General features: G+C 38.3%; 1 protein-coding gene across 3 annotated transcripts in view; it reads right to left on the bottom strand.

Annotated features, from left to right (window-relative positions):
* Nucleotides 1-15,092, bottom strand: part of LOC122414203 (ATP-binding cassette sub-family G member 4) — a 31,863-nt gene that overhangs the window by 15,590 nt on the left and 1,181 nt on the right. Inside the window, exon 1 of one of the 3 annotated variants that reach the window (XM_043425231.1) lies at nt 3,087-3,507. The exons of 1 other annotated variant lie outside the window; for it this stretch is intronic. The gene's annotated coding sequence lies outside the window, so the exon portion shown is untranslated. Of the gene's footprint in view, nt 1-2,237; nt 2,720-3,086; nt 3,508-15,092 lie in introns of those variants that run through there. One more of the 3 variants, XM_043425233.1, reaches the window with a different exon arrangement.

The raw sequence follows: 15,092 nt of genomic DNA, 5'->3' as shown, positions 1-15,092 counted from the left end.
GGAGGGTCTGCGGCAAACAACTATTTATAGCGAAACCATTGTTTTTTTTCTTCAATTTAACAATGTTTGTTTGTCATCTTTTTGAAAAATCTTATCAGACATAAGATTGTTCCGATGATAAACAGCAAATTTTACAAGTCAAATATGCAGCCTCGCCAGCTTCCGTTGTCCCAGACAGCATAAAAAATTTGGCTTATTTTTGACGTACCAGCTCTACCAATTACACATATTAATTTTGGCATGTTTTTTAATCTGTAGACTGTAACACCATAAAACTGCTTCAACCACTGAATAATGTGCCTCGAACTGAGGTGACAAGAAATGCAAAAGTTCATCCATTTTCGAGGTGACGATTCTCGTGTAATTTGCAGTTTGAATTCTGCTCATTTTCAACGATTTTAATTCTCGATCTAACACGAGTACATACTTGTAGCTACTTTCGACTTAAATTTTACGAAGTAGAAGAAACAAAATTAGTCACAAAATGCCCAAGTTTTTGCACATCGAGTAGATTTCTTTTCAGTGCTCCGAACCCCGAAGACATATCCCACAAATCAATTGCGCTTCGAGACAAAAGAAGAAATATCCCCGTATCGTTACCATCACGTATTTATAAGTATAAGTATCGTATGTCTGTATTATTTGTCTTTTGTGTTTGTCATTAGTATTAATATTCTTAATAGAAATATCGAATATTATTCTGATATAATGTGTGAATGGGAGTGCGCGATGTAATCACGTAATTGCGGGAAGTAAATAGAATGCTGTACATTGTGTTTATCATTTCATTTTGGTCACGAAACTCCGCTCGCACGTCATTATTTCTATATACGAAATCGTATTTACCAAAGTCTAAAAGATGCATTGATAAATTAATACGTGTATTGGGGGATTGCATTGATCGATTCACAGGATTGCGCGTTAGCAGTTGGAGGAGCTTTGAAGCTGCAGTATTTTTCACAATTCGAGTAGCGAAATTTTCGGTATAATTTCGAGGATATTTCAAGAATACAAAAATATTTTTTTAATGTGGAAAATATTAATAATTTGTATATGGTTTATATGTACTAATTAATTCTATATTTATATTTATCATTCTATATTCACAGCACGTTTAAGTGATTTAGAATATAGAATTTCGTAATTTTTTCGGATTTTTATAGGTTCGTGTGGAAGGAAAATACATGAAAATGGATAAAAAATTGGAATTTCTGTCGCAGACAATAATTACGATCTCCACATTGTACGCAGCTGAGAAATTTCGGCAATCAGACTTTGCGCCTAAACCGTATACCAATTAGTATTTCTCCCACTAAAAAGATGTTTTTGTACTCTTGAAATATCCTTGGAACTACACCGAAAAGTATCCGAAAACAATCGATTTTTTTGACTTCCTGAAGCAGGACCCCCCTTAAATTGAGAAATATGTTTTGAAAATAAAGTGCAAGCAACGAGGAATAAGTGTTAATTAATCGATAAAATATCCACATTGATTGGGCGAAACGCCTGAAAAACTAGTTTTATTTTATTTAAACATTTTACATCTGCCAGAAGTAACCACTGCAATGGAACAGTCTCTGTCATTAAATGAATCTACTCTTCAAATACGTTTCGATCTCGAAATAGGGGTGTAAACCACCAGCTTTCAGGTGTGGAACACGGACCGGCGAGTTTGGACAGGATCGCGCGCACTGTGTGGTCCGAGGATGAAATTGTTTCATTGAATAAATTCTGAAGAGCGTCTAGATTGGGGCTGAAACGTATTTGTAGAGTAGATTCATTCAATACCACCGTCCCGTTTTATAAGCGCGGTTATACCTAGATTTTATCATTGACCACAGATTCCTTTCAAACAAACCACTATATATTTATTATACTCAATTCCCTTTGCGAGCTCGATAAACAAAAAGACACGCGAGTTGATTTGACAAAAAGAACGTCGGATTACGTAACGAGAGTAAAATCGTTTGAATGAAATTTGACAGTGCTTCGTTACTACCGAAGAAAAGCACTTCAGAGAGAAATAATATTATGACCAGCAAATGATATAATTTTAGTGATTCACTAAAAAAAAATGGAGGCAAGAAAAGATCGATGATGACGAGGGAATAAAAAGGTGCTCCTACGTTATTGAATTCATTATAAACTCGATCCGGAATTTGGTACGTTTTGTTCAAGGAAGAGAATGACTAATTCGAGTGAAGTGCGAGTGGAAAAAAACTCTCGTGAATACAGACCTTGTTGTTTAAAACCGGTACCGTGGGCAGCGTCGAGGATCCAAGATATTGTTCACTTTCAGAGGGAAATAGAGTAAGATAAGTCGAATTTTATAATCAATCGGAAGTTTGGAAGCGTTAAAACGATAGTGACACGCAGTTCAATACCCATCGTAGCAGCGTACGGAATGGTATTTTAATTCGGAGTCGAAATACCCGATGACGAAAGTCAGACGGGCGCGAGGGAGTATGAAATTTCATTTTGTAGAGCATCAGCATTTTTGAAGCAGTGTCTCAGGGCCACCGATCGTCGTTTCAGTTGTCGGCAGGTCTCGTTTATTTCGGATTACTTCGGACGGTATTTTGGAATGCGGAAAATATGTCCGTCGATCATTCCCAGTCTCGTATTCGTAAAGCGGAAGAGGGACGAATCGAAACGATAAATGCGGGAGACGAAATTTGTTTTTGCAGCGATTTTCGCTGCTTCGAAGATCGAAGCGGTTTGCAAATGCACCAGATGCATTAAACGAGTTATAGACGCGGAGTGAAAGCCCAAGGACGAAAACCTTGAAATTACCTTCAAGGCGGACGACTCGGCAATGCGAATATTGCCAAATATGATATTATTTAGCAACAGCGCGGAGCGGAGCTCCGTATAATCCCAATGATCCAGTGTTAATTGTGCTATAATCCAGTTGCAGGGCTCGGTGTTAGCGGAAAATTGAGTGTGTCAATACATTATTATCGTTGTTAATGAGAGTGCATGAGATAAATGGAGATCGGTGCGATACATTTCTGCGGTTCGGTATAAGCTTGTTGCGAGAATATTTAAAATGATAAATTGGCTCAAACGAGGCAGGTTAAACTCACTGATATATTGTAAATCGGTAGGAAGGATTCGACGGAGCGAGCCCGTTGCACTTGCTCGCTCAACGATAACACTGCGGGTTTATTGAGTTCTGTTTGATCGCAAAAATAACTCGACGCCGGGGCGCTCGTTATTGCTGGATATCGCGACTGCAAAGACACACGCGGAATTCTCGAGGAAGCGAAACCAGTTTTTGGAGGATTCGAGCGAGAGGGTGATCGCTACGTCGTGGGAACTCGCGTCTGTTTTTTACACGCGAACTATTCCGGCTTTGCGACCGGTCGTTTGGCACATTCGACCGAAACCCCTTGCCGGACGGATTCGGCCCGTCTGCACAGAATATTTCACACCGTCTATCCTTGCGTCGTACGACTATTTAGCGATGAATCGTCACAACTACGTGTACCAAGAGCGAGACTTTCCTTCTGGAAACACAGTCCGCCAGCTTCGACGTTTAAAACTTCAAGTTCTCTCTCTCTCTACTCTTCCCTCTCCATCTTCCTCCCCACCTTCCTTTTTACGTCGTTCACTCGCAACGTCAAATGCAAGGCGTCTTGATGTGCCCGGAAAGTCTATACGCACAACTACCGGCCGCCTTCCCTTGTATGCCTTAGCAGCCTTCTTCGTCCGAGCTCATGCTCTGTAGAGGAATTTCCATGCCGATTTTTTCACAAATTTTACTCATATTTTTCATTCCTCGTTGCTCAATAGTGTTTTAGGAAAAGATGGAGGAGACTGGACACGGTTGTGACGATTTTCATCGCCAATAGTCCTAGTAAGCTTAACGGAAGGTATTGTTCAATGTAGTGTGTACGTTGGTAGACTTATACGAATTACAATTATTTTCCTAAATACAATGTTCAGCCGGTAGTGACAGGTTAAAAAAGTACTCGAATATTTGTTTGAAGTCACTTTATTTGCCAGCAATATGTAACGTAATACAACATAGGCAATAAAATTTTTTTAGAAACCGATTAGAACTTTGCAACAACGGAAATAGGGAAGGCTACAACTAGAAATTCTCGATTTGGGGCTCGAACTCTGTTTCAGTGCGCGCAAAAACATCGTGGATTATACTTTTTATCTCGTTGTAGCTTCGTGCAAATAATGTACCTTCAAATGTGTGCTAAAAAATCAGCGATCTGGGGCATCGATAGCTAACGTCACTTTTTGCAAACGAACAAACTCCATGTCAAAAAAAACAATCTAACGGTAAAGTAAGCGCTGCTATTCAATGACTAATGTTTAACTCATTTCGAGGGAAAAACTCTCATTTCTCTATCGGTATATTTGTGGCAATAATTATCAACGGAAATCGAAGAAAAATACTTACTTTTCGCTATCAAAAACCAATGTGAGCCTCTATACTGGCGTGTGCGACGCGCAGAGGCTGACGCTATACTTTGAGACAAATTCGGATGTGCAAGCACTCCCTTGTCTCCTTGCACATCCTCGCTATCCCTTGTACTTTCGCTTGTATGACAACTGTCACAACCGTAACGTGGCACGACCGTACCCAATCTCCTTAAAACATCCGCGATCGTATACACCGTGAAATCTCGAAAACAAATCGTTGTAAAAAACGGTTTGCGAATCGCTTTTCGGTCTTGGAATGAAAAAAAACTTGGTTTCTTGATTTCGAGCATCGGGATGACGTGAAACGTGTTTGTTATTTTCATAGAACAGGATTTTTACGCGGATGAGATGTCGGGGTTAATTTGTAAATTTATAGACGAGCCGGATTATCCGAAGATTTTCTGAGAATTACAAAGAAATATTGCGAAATTAATGAGCTACGAATTGAAACGAGTTCCCAATAGAAGGATACTCGTTCATTGCATTCGCAGGAAATCTTTTAACAATAAAATCAACACGTATGATAGTGAAATTATTTTATTAACGAACAGTAACCTCGGTGCTCGCTCGCGACTAAAATCACCAATGAAGCGTATCAGATTAATAGCCAGACGAGTCTGCGAGCGACTACTCATTTGACAATGTTAAATCTCAATTACATACAACGCGTAAAATTGAGCCAAGCGTTGCACTCACATTTCAATTGCTTCGTTTCTTCGATCCTAAAGGATATTTCGATCGTATTTATCTACGTAGACGTTGTCGCGAATGAAGTTTGACATTGCTTTTCACATGTTATTAATTCTTACGACTTTCGAACGGTTTTTTGATTAAAAATGTTCACTCAGGAGCCAGATAGAATGAAAAAATTGAAGTTGTATTTCAGTGATTTATGCTCGTTGGATCGAATAACGCAATCGAATCGACTGAATATTTAATTGATCAAACTCTGCATCTAGTTTGAGACCACGTGCTTGATGCAAATAAATATGTCATTGAGATTATGCGTTTAGAATTGATCAACGATATTGGAGCGGTACGATTTCCAGTGCTTCATTTTTTCACTAAATACTTTGAATAGTCAAGTAAAATAGGAACATTCGACGATCCAACGCTTAAGGTAGATCATGCTCGAAGGATCGTATTTTATCGGTGTCTCAATTGGCTCGATTTTTACTTCCTAATTGAAGATACAATCTCTTTAAATTAATGTCAAAGTTATTAATTCGAAATCGTGAATACATTTTTTCAACTTATCTTTTGGCGAATGAAACTACAATCGTTTTTATGTATTAAATGGCTTTAGAGAGCGCAAAAGGAAAACACAACGGGAAATGGATCGAGAAAAAAGTGTTAATAAAAAGACAGAAAGCTATGACAGGAATGGGCCAAGCCAAGAAGAAACAAAATGTCGAAATAAGCAAATGTGAAGTTACAAGTGCGCTCATCTTACCAATTTCGTTCAATCTTTAAGGTATAATATATTTTTATTACGAGTGAGACAATCGTCTCGAATTTTTTTCCAGATCTTCGTTCTATACTTCATTATTATTGTGTACGTCTTTCATAAACTTCGTAAGAAGCGTTCATTCGTTATAGGGAAAGATAAACGATTTTTTACAATAAGACCGAACCCTTTAAAATTTGAAATGCGTGTCCCCCATTTAAAGTCTGTCTAAATTCCAAGACTTTCTTAAGAAAATTGTTTCGTGCATGAACTTCCTTAAACTGGTCTGAGTTGAAGCTCTGCCCTTAATTGGTTAAAGAAAAATTCGACGAATTCCATGAATTATTTCTCACATTATTTGAAAATAATTCCCACAAAATGGAGTCTCATCAATCATGAATTTTATTACTCATTACTGGATTTGTGGTTGATGAATAATTTTTTAACTCGAGCTTGTGTAGTAGCTGCTAGTAGAAAAGGCCACGTACATGCCCTTTGGGTCCTGGTTGTGTGGACGAGTCAGTTCGGATCCCCTTGTAGATAGGAAATTTCTCAAATAACGATATCAGCATTGTTGAAAACGATGAAATATGATTACGATTTAAAACGAAGATCTAATTACGAATTATTGTCCCATATAAATGATCACTTCATGAACTATTCGGTGGGAATAAAATAATGCATAAAATGCTTCCAGCGACGCGTATAATCTCCTCGATGAATTTTTCATCCGAATTAAGCAAATACTGTTTATTTCACAAAGTTTTTTTCATTCCTCTCTCCCGGGTTTGATAGAATATTCGAAAAAATATGTACCATCGAATTAAACTCTATTAATTTTCGTCGTCTACATTACGAATCTCTGCCATGAGGGAGTGAAATTCCGTTAATCGGTGATATTGCTCAATCGACTTGTATTCACGATACATTAGACCGCTCTCAACGTTATTTCACGGGCTAAATAAACTCCTCTTTCAACAGCATTTCGCTTTTGAAAAAACATTTCAGTTTTTCTGTATTTCCTAACGAAATTCATCACGAAAATAATCCGATATATCAGTGACTAATTTTTCCCCCTTTTCCAAATAATTTTCATTCAAAAAACGGATGGATCAGTCGGTATATCGCAACCATGAGTGCGAGAGAGATAATTGCAAATTTCGAAAACGAAATTCTTTGACACCGTTTGACCGATCAAAAAAAGGCTCTGTCAGTCGATTTTTGCCATCGTTCTGCGTAGTAAGTATTTCTTTATGAGTTCGAAAATACACCAACAATGCAGGCTCGTCAGCTATCGCTGCGGAGCAGCCTGAGGACATCCGATAGTGTTGGTCCACGCATTAGTGGATCTATAATGCAAACACCAAGAACGCATCCACGAGTCGCGATTACCGACGAGGACGTCGAGTTCAGAAAGAGAAGGTCGCGACGGTTTGGTATCGGAGTCGTATATAGTGTTTACCTCGAGTACGTAAAAAAACATGATCAATGATCACTGCGATCAATGCACTCGTTTAGCAATCGTACAAACTCTGCTTCCAAGCCATCCACTGTTTAGATTTATTTTTTGCATCATCAGTGCGTGACAGTTCCATAATTCACATACGCGTGAACTTTACTTGACTATTGCTACGTAGGAATGTGTGCGTGTGTGCGTGTATGAGGCATTTTACGCCACGTTTTTATTAGAAAAGCCCTGACCCCTTTGGATCCGTACGACTTTTTTCTTATTTTATCGTACAATCGAAACGCACGCTGACATTTGCAACGTTCAAGTCCAACGAAATGAAGGAAAAAACATCTGTGATTCAGCAATTTTGTATTTTACGAAGTATCGAGGCAGGCTGAAAAATTGCGAATTGCCAATTCAGGAGGGAACGAAATTGACGAATTACTGGAATTGTTGGAGGGTTTTTTATTAGATCTTTTCGTTGGACTCCAACGTTGCAAACTCCAGCGTCATCGAAACGCGCGGATGCATATTTTTAGATCTTTCATTCGCTTCTTCAATTTACACTTTTTTCCAATTCAGTTCTTCGCGGTCTTAATGCCTCTTCGATCAGCCCCCAATAATTTGGGAATTGGGGACGGTACTCCGAGAAATTGTTTTAGTGAAAAACGTACTCCGACGAGCATGAAGCCTCCACAATGACCAGCCTCGATGCGAGATTGACAATTTTTACGTGATTTAAGGATATTCTACGCTGTAGAAATGTTTTTCGAATATGGAATTTTTCAAAATGTCGAACAATATTATGAGCGACATTCTACAGCGACGAATAATTGTGCGCCACGGTTCAATGATTATCTTCTTTTGTTTCTCTTCGGTGTGCTTCTCCACTCGACAATTTCGGTCATTATCGTATAATATTTTTGGTATTTTCGTTGCAAAAGGTGGATCGATATGAATCAGCATTCCGGGCATATTTCAATGGTGCATGCATCCTCGATACAATATTATATTACAATCAATTTGAAAATCAGCGAGTCTCTTCAGTTTTCTGCATACGAGAGATAATCGCGATGAAGCTTTCTGAGCCAGTGGACAATAAAGTGGAAAACTTGGTCTTCATGACTTTAATCAAACTTCACTGTTCTCATCATTCGTTTTCAGATCGAATAAAAATCAATCGTAGATTCGTTCACGGTGGTTCGTTTCATCGCTTTCTCGAGGGGAAGCAGAAGAAACCTCTGCAAAACTTTGAAATTGTCAGGGCTTCTTGCCCAACTACGGCGACCGTTCGTTAACTTTTTCTAACGCCTAAAAGGAAAAATATCTTTAAGGCGAACTTTGTTTTGGAGCCGGAAGTGCGAAGACCCAAAAACTGTTTCAGTTATCTAACTTTCCACCACGTTATCGAGGCTTTTTTTATAATAATTTCTCTTTTTTCAGTAGTTTCATGAAACGAAAACACCATTTTTTTCGATAGCTTTGTTGCACACATTTCGTTTGGATTTTAATTTAGTTACGGTTCATCATGCCCACAGGATCGTATATTATGGGTGGGTCTAAATTGGCTCGATTTGTACTCCCTAATTGAGGATATAATCACTTTAAATCAATGTCAGAGTTATTAATTCAAAATTGTAAATACATTTTTCCAAATCATTTTTTGGCGAATGAAACTACGAGCCATTAATTAAACGGGGATCCATCGCCGACCGAACCCGAAATTTTATTCGCCCCTGGCTAAAATACTATAGTTTTTTATGTAAAAAATCGCTTTTGGGAGGGCAAATGGAAATGGATCACGAAAAGAGTATTAATAAAAAGATAGAAGGCCTTGACAGGAATGGGCCGAACCAAGAAGAAACAAAATGACAAAATAAGCAAATGTGAGGTTACGAGCGCTCGTTACCAATTTTTCATCAATCTATAACGCAATGTTATTACTAGTGAGACGATCGTCTTGAATTTGTTTCCAAACCTTCAACTTTATCATAAACTTCGTAAGAAGCTTTCATTCGTTATATGGAAAGATAAATGATTTTTTACGCATAGTCCCTTATAGCCCTGTGTGCTTTTCTTCATATATAAACACGTTTATTTCAATAAACAATAAGACGAATCCTTTAAAATTTGATATGCGTGTCAGTCGACTACTCAATTAAAGTCTGTGTAAATTTCAAGACTTAAGAAAATCGTTTCGCGCATGCACTACCTTAAAGAGTTTTTTTCATTGGGAACGTAGTTCAGATCGCTCGAGATGTTTTAGAATGTAAGGAGAATCGATTTCGAGAGCAGTAACATCTAATAATAAATCCTCGTGAGGATCATAAGTGTAGAATTTTATGAATTTATTATTCCGAAGGTTTTGCAGGAAAAAAGTTAAGCTACAGTGATATCGTGGCCGTAGCTTTCCGTTCAAGCAGTAATGTGTCATGACGAAATATTTATCTCTTTAGGGTGCGATTCCTCTGGGAGGACTAGGAAAGTCAGGATGCAGCAGTTGCTTACAGCAGAGACGATCTTTTCTCGCAAGTGCTTGAAAATCAATTTTTCTATTTCTTCATTTTTCGCAGGCGTCTCTGACCGAAAGTCTGCGTCTGAATACTGTAAGCGGTATAAAGGGCACTTCTTTTGCCTGCTTTACATTCGTGAGTTCTCATCAAGAATCTCTCGAGTCTCGCGACTCGAAGCTCTTCTGGCTCGGGCACGGAAGTACCTGAAATGCGAAGGTCGTCAGTATCAGCGGTGGAGAAACCACTTGCGGTAATGTCGGAATATTTATAAGTTTCCTTGAAATCGCAAACCAACCACTGCGCGCATCGAACTACGATTAATATTTAATCCACTGCTGTTGAATGAACGACTCGTGGTTGAACCAGAAAACCCCGGCGGGAAGTAGAATCACACGTTCGAACAGTTCCATGTCGTAGCTCGCGAGTCTTAAAATTTTAAGGCCCGCCGAGGGAGCTCATAAAACCGAAATTGTTGATTTCACGTTTGTCATGTGACCAAATGATTAGCAAATTTGACGGCGTCATTGTAAATAATCAAGGGCAATGAACTCGATGAAAAAGATAACGCAAAATAACAAAATATTAAATTTTGCCACAATGCTGTGACGTTTTTCTGCTCTTTCGAATGTTTCCCCGGTGAAACTTGTCTTGAGCCCCTCCCCGCGAGCGATACTATTTTTCGTACTGAATGCTGGTACGCGTGATGTACTTTCGTAAAGCGCACGCATACTATTCACCACGACAAAGCGGGATCGCGTGCAAAGGGCATTAGTTTGCGAGACCGGGACACGTTAGCAAATTGAAATGTCAAAAAATTCGAGGACGACAATCTTTAAATGCCAATTCACCATTTATCATTCTCAAATAATGTTGTATCCTTGCAAGCTGACACCTTGGTGAGTCTCGTTCGATTCGTTTTAAATAATCGCAATAGGAATATGGACACTGAGACAGTGAGTACGGAGACTGGGACGATTCACACGTGCCCACGAACGATCATTCGACAGTGAAGATGAATCGAATAAATTGTTATAAAAAAGTGGCTTCGGACTCTGATAACCAACGATGATCCTCGTACATCCGTGGCTCAGTAGTCAGCAGACTTGAGACGCATTTTCATTAGATTTTTATCTTCTGGCACGAGTCCCATAAAAAACTTGTCTTCTTTGCAGCTTAAGCGTGAGTGCTTTCAAGCTCGCTCAAAGGTCAAAGCGATTTGGTTTTTCTGGTGTGTGACTCGAATATTTTCAACGTGTATAAACGTTAGCTGAGGTTGCCGTTGATTAACCAAGAACGATGCTATTTTCCAGGTATTTATTTTTACTAACTTCATCATCTTAAAATGACGTCGCAGCCTCAGTTCACTTTGTGACGGAGCAAGACTACAATGTTCAACGCTTTATTCGTTGTCCTCTTTAATGTTCTTCTGTTCGTGCACGCCGGCGCTATATCGAACGAGGCCACAGGAAACTCTCCTGAACTCTACGCCTCTAAGTAACTTTCGGCATTCTCTTCCAACGTCGATCGCTGTCGCAAATTCAATCAGAACATTCCATAAATCTCTAATCCCTCTTACCTTCTCTTCCAAGAATTTTCTCTCCGCTGTTCTATCGCTCGGTGTAGTGAATATTTTGGAGCAGTCTATAGACCCAGTGTATCACGCTACGTAGTTATAATTAGTTTTGGAACAACTTGCCAAATATAATTGCATAAAATTCTATTCGAATTCGTCTCTTGGATATCGCCAATATTTTTTATCCTCGATTAAGGGAGGTCACTCGTGATTCAAAAAACACCTGAACTTTTTTGCGCTTTTCATGATTAAAGAAACGATCAATATTTATTCTCGCTATTGTTAAATTCGTAGTTAAATCGTCAAGCAAAATGTGACGCAACAGCCATTCTCTATTTATCCTATTTCATTCTATATTTCTAGCTCTATATTTCTAGCATATTCCCAAATTTCAACTCTTAAAGTTGGAATTTTCGATTTCCATTAGATTCGCATGATCTTCCTTAATTTCGACTCCAAACATTAGAAATTTCGATACGAAAGTTGCAAGCAAAGTGTTAATATTCGTTACATCGCGATCATAGGAGGGTCGAGTCTCCAACCAATAAAATGTTGATATTTTAAGCATTTTCGCGAAAAAAATTGTGATGAGCACTCCACACCTGTGGATATTTAACTGCTTCAATAAAAAGTGGCACGAAATCATTGACGAATGAGAAACATGCGGAAACAATGAAACGTTTTGCTGACCGGCTTTATCACCCTGATTTTTAACGAGTGTTTCCACTGCTCGTCGATGCTACTTAAGATTCATGAAATTCATTATTTTTTTCCGTCAAGAGTTTCGAGAAAAGTTGCTCTTGATTTTCTACGAAAGATTACACTGTTTTAGCATGTGAATTGCAGCTGCTGTTACATGCTTTGAAAATAAAACAAAGCTGCAGATCCATTCCATGAACTAAGAATGCCGTTGATGCTATGTGACTCTAAGAACGTGATTCACACTCAAATTCCGTCATTCATACATTCCTGAGAATAACAGAACGCGGAAAGAATACACGAAAAATCTTTCAATCCATTGTCACTAAATATGTTTGCGCGCATTAAAGTATCTCCCCGGAGAGAACAGTTGCCTTCATCTCCCCTTCTGGGATGTGTTGGGGGGCACGATACGACCGATCGCACCTTTTTTCTCAGTGTTGTTACGGAAAAATAGAGTGAATCGTCGAATTAAGCAGGCGACGTTTCTCTCTCGTGCTTTTTTTTTTATTGGACTCGAATCTAATGGAACGAGCCTTGCATGCTTAAAAAACACATTACGCAGCAACGGTTAGGAGAAATTTTATTCCGCACGATCTACGTTTGTCAGGCCGAGTAGAATTTCAGTATTTTTTCATCTTCTATGATTTGACGAAAAATGATTTTCGTTCGATCGTAATTAATACGAAAACATTTATTTTTGTTACATTTTCCGATTTAATTTGTTTATGATTATTATTATTTTTTTTTTTTTTTTTTAATATCAATAACGCTTTGAGAAATTAAGGTTATTAAAATCCCGAGGATATGAGCCTGCAACAGCCTCATGATTTTTATTTTCACCACTCGTTACGTCAAAATGATCGCAGTCAGTTTCGATTGACTTTCAGTCACAGTGGCTTTTGTCACTTAAATAATATTTCCCTCATTGAATTAGGTGCCATACTCAGTCGAAGTTACTTCCTTGAAACTGTTTTTTAACTGACGGAACGGTTTACGAGATTTTCGAGCGGTAAAAACTCCGTAAACCGTCGTCTTACCGAGGACTATATTTCTAACCCCTGCTTACATGGATTACATTCCGAGTGAAACATAAGGCCATTACGCGGTGTTTTATATTTTTCTAAATATATTTTCATTCCTGAGGAAAATTGAGACGGTGAAAAGAGCCTTAAATGTGCTGTATTCAAGATTTTAAATGCTGAATGTTTCGGTGTCGAATCATGAAATTTGTATTCGCTAACAGTCTTCAGAAAAATATTTCACGATGCATTTCTTTTAATCACGAAATAATCGAAATGATAAAACCCCTTTTTGGACGAGCATCGCTGCATATTGTGCTGGAAAACTGAAAAAATGCTGATCATCGTGCATCGCCCGAGTGGGTAGACAATTCGAAACGGAATAAATTCAATCGAAGAGAAACCGATTCGCCCCAAGTACTTGGCGAGTTTGTGACTATGATTGGCAGGTCCATTATGCGAATGAAGCAAAAATTTCATCCGGAATTGTTCCGTCGTAAAATTCATTGCCACAATTATTCCGTCATGGAATTGTTGAAAAAACGTTGAGTGTTTTGCTAAAATATCACATTCTTGTCCAGTGGCACAAAATATGCTCGAAAATCTTGTAAAATTTGCATCCTGGCTACAAGAAACTCGTTTTGATCACAATATTTGAATACCCTCAAAGTTAAGCGTATTTATTCAGTCATTTTGTCGTCATTTCTCGGACTCGAGACGAAGGAAACGAAGCGCATGTTAGCATTCCGAATGTACAAAGAAGAATAAAAAGTTGTGAGCTGAAAATTGCTACAATTTATTAAGTTTTTCAAAGTTTTTAATAAATCAGATTCCTGCTGGACTTGAGGGGTCTACCCTAATGAGACGGGCAAAAGAAGACTTTTTTACGATTTTTTTTGATCGGTATAAATGATAAAGTATTAGGCCTTAAAAATAAACTCTTAAAATACACAAAAAAATTTTTTTTTCTTATTTATTTTGTCCAGTTTTCGAACAAAAAAATGGGGGAGGAGACAAGTCCAAAAAGAAGATGGGTGTGCCCTTTTGATAAAATCTCTGAAATAAATGATCGGAGAAAAATAATAAAAATCGTTTTAGATTCAATAGGTAAATGGCTGGAGCGCGTATCATAAAATTTTTGATTTTTTCGAAAATGACAAAATGACAAATTTCCAAAAATTACGCAAAAGCACGTTTTTTTCATCGTTTTTTGCAAAAAAAAAATAGTTTCACTAAAAATTTCAAAATTCGTATGAATACACAAAGAACACGTGGTAAAATTTTGGCAAGCGTCGGTTGAATAGTTTCGGAGATCGGATCAACGGGCAGTCGAAAAACGTAATTTTGAGTACACTTATTGGACTGACAAAAATCTGACTGCTTACAGCATCTTTATAAAATTTTAGTACGATACATTCAAATATGAATACTTTCGAAAAATGCAATAAAAAATGGATTTTCTGAAAATTCTGATTAGAGTAGACCCCTTAAATTGCATCACCGGAAAGAGCGACCTCGAAAATAGTACAGAATATACTCCACATATTTTTCCATCGACATTTCTATGGTAAATAATCCCATGGGAGAGGCCACATGCAAAACATGTCCTTGTGACGTCAAAGGGTTAAGCCAGATAAGACTTCGTACTTAGCAATAAATATACACTTTGCCCTCTTGCTCCCACGTGCAACTATTATCGCACTATTTTATTCTCGCTATTCTATTCTCGCTAAGATCCGAGTTTCACGCGAGGGAATTCTTTCCCTGTGTTTATCTCGACTCCCCAGTGCCGTATCCAAAATGTGCACAGTGCGATAATTCGATGACGGATATTCGTCAGATAACAAAAAACGATTATTCGTCATTCGCGAAGATGTTTGAGTTGACAACGCTTTCGAAGGTTGCGAGTTATTCTGGGCGAGACTGAGGCCCGGTCGAACGCCTGCTT

The sequence above is a fragment of the Venturia canescens genome, chromosome 7, assembly GCF_019457755.1.
Source record: "Venturia canescens isolate UGA chromosome 7, ASM1945775v1, whole genome shotgun sequence".
NCBI lineage: Eukaryota > Metazoa > Arthropoda > Insecta > Hymenoptera > Ichneumonidae > Venturia > Venturia canescens.
The sequence above is the reverse complement of the archived record's forward strand: the minus strand, read 5'-3'. Positions and strand labels throughout refer to the sequence as shown.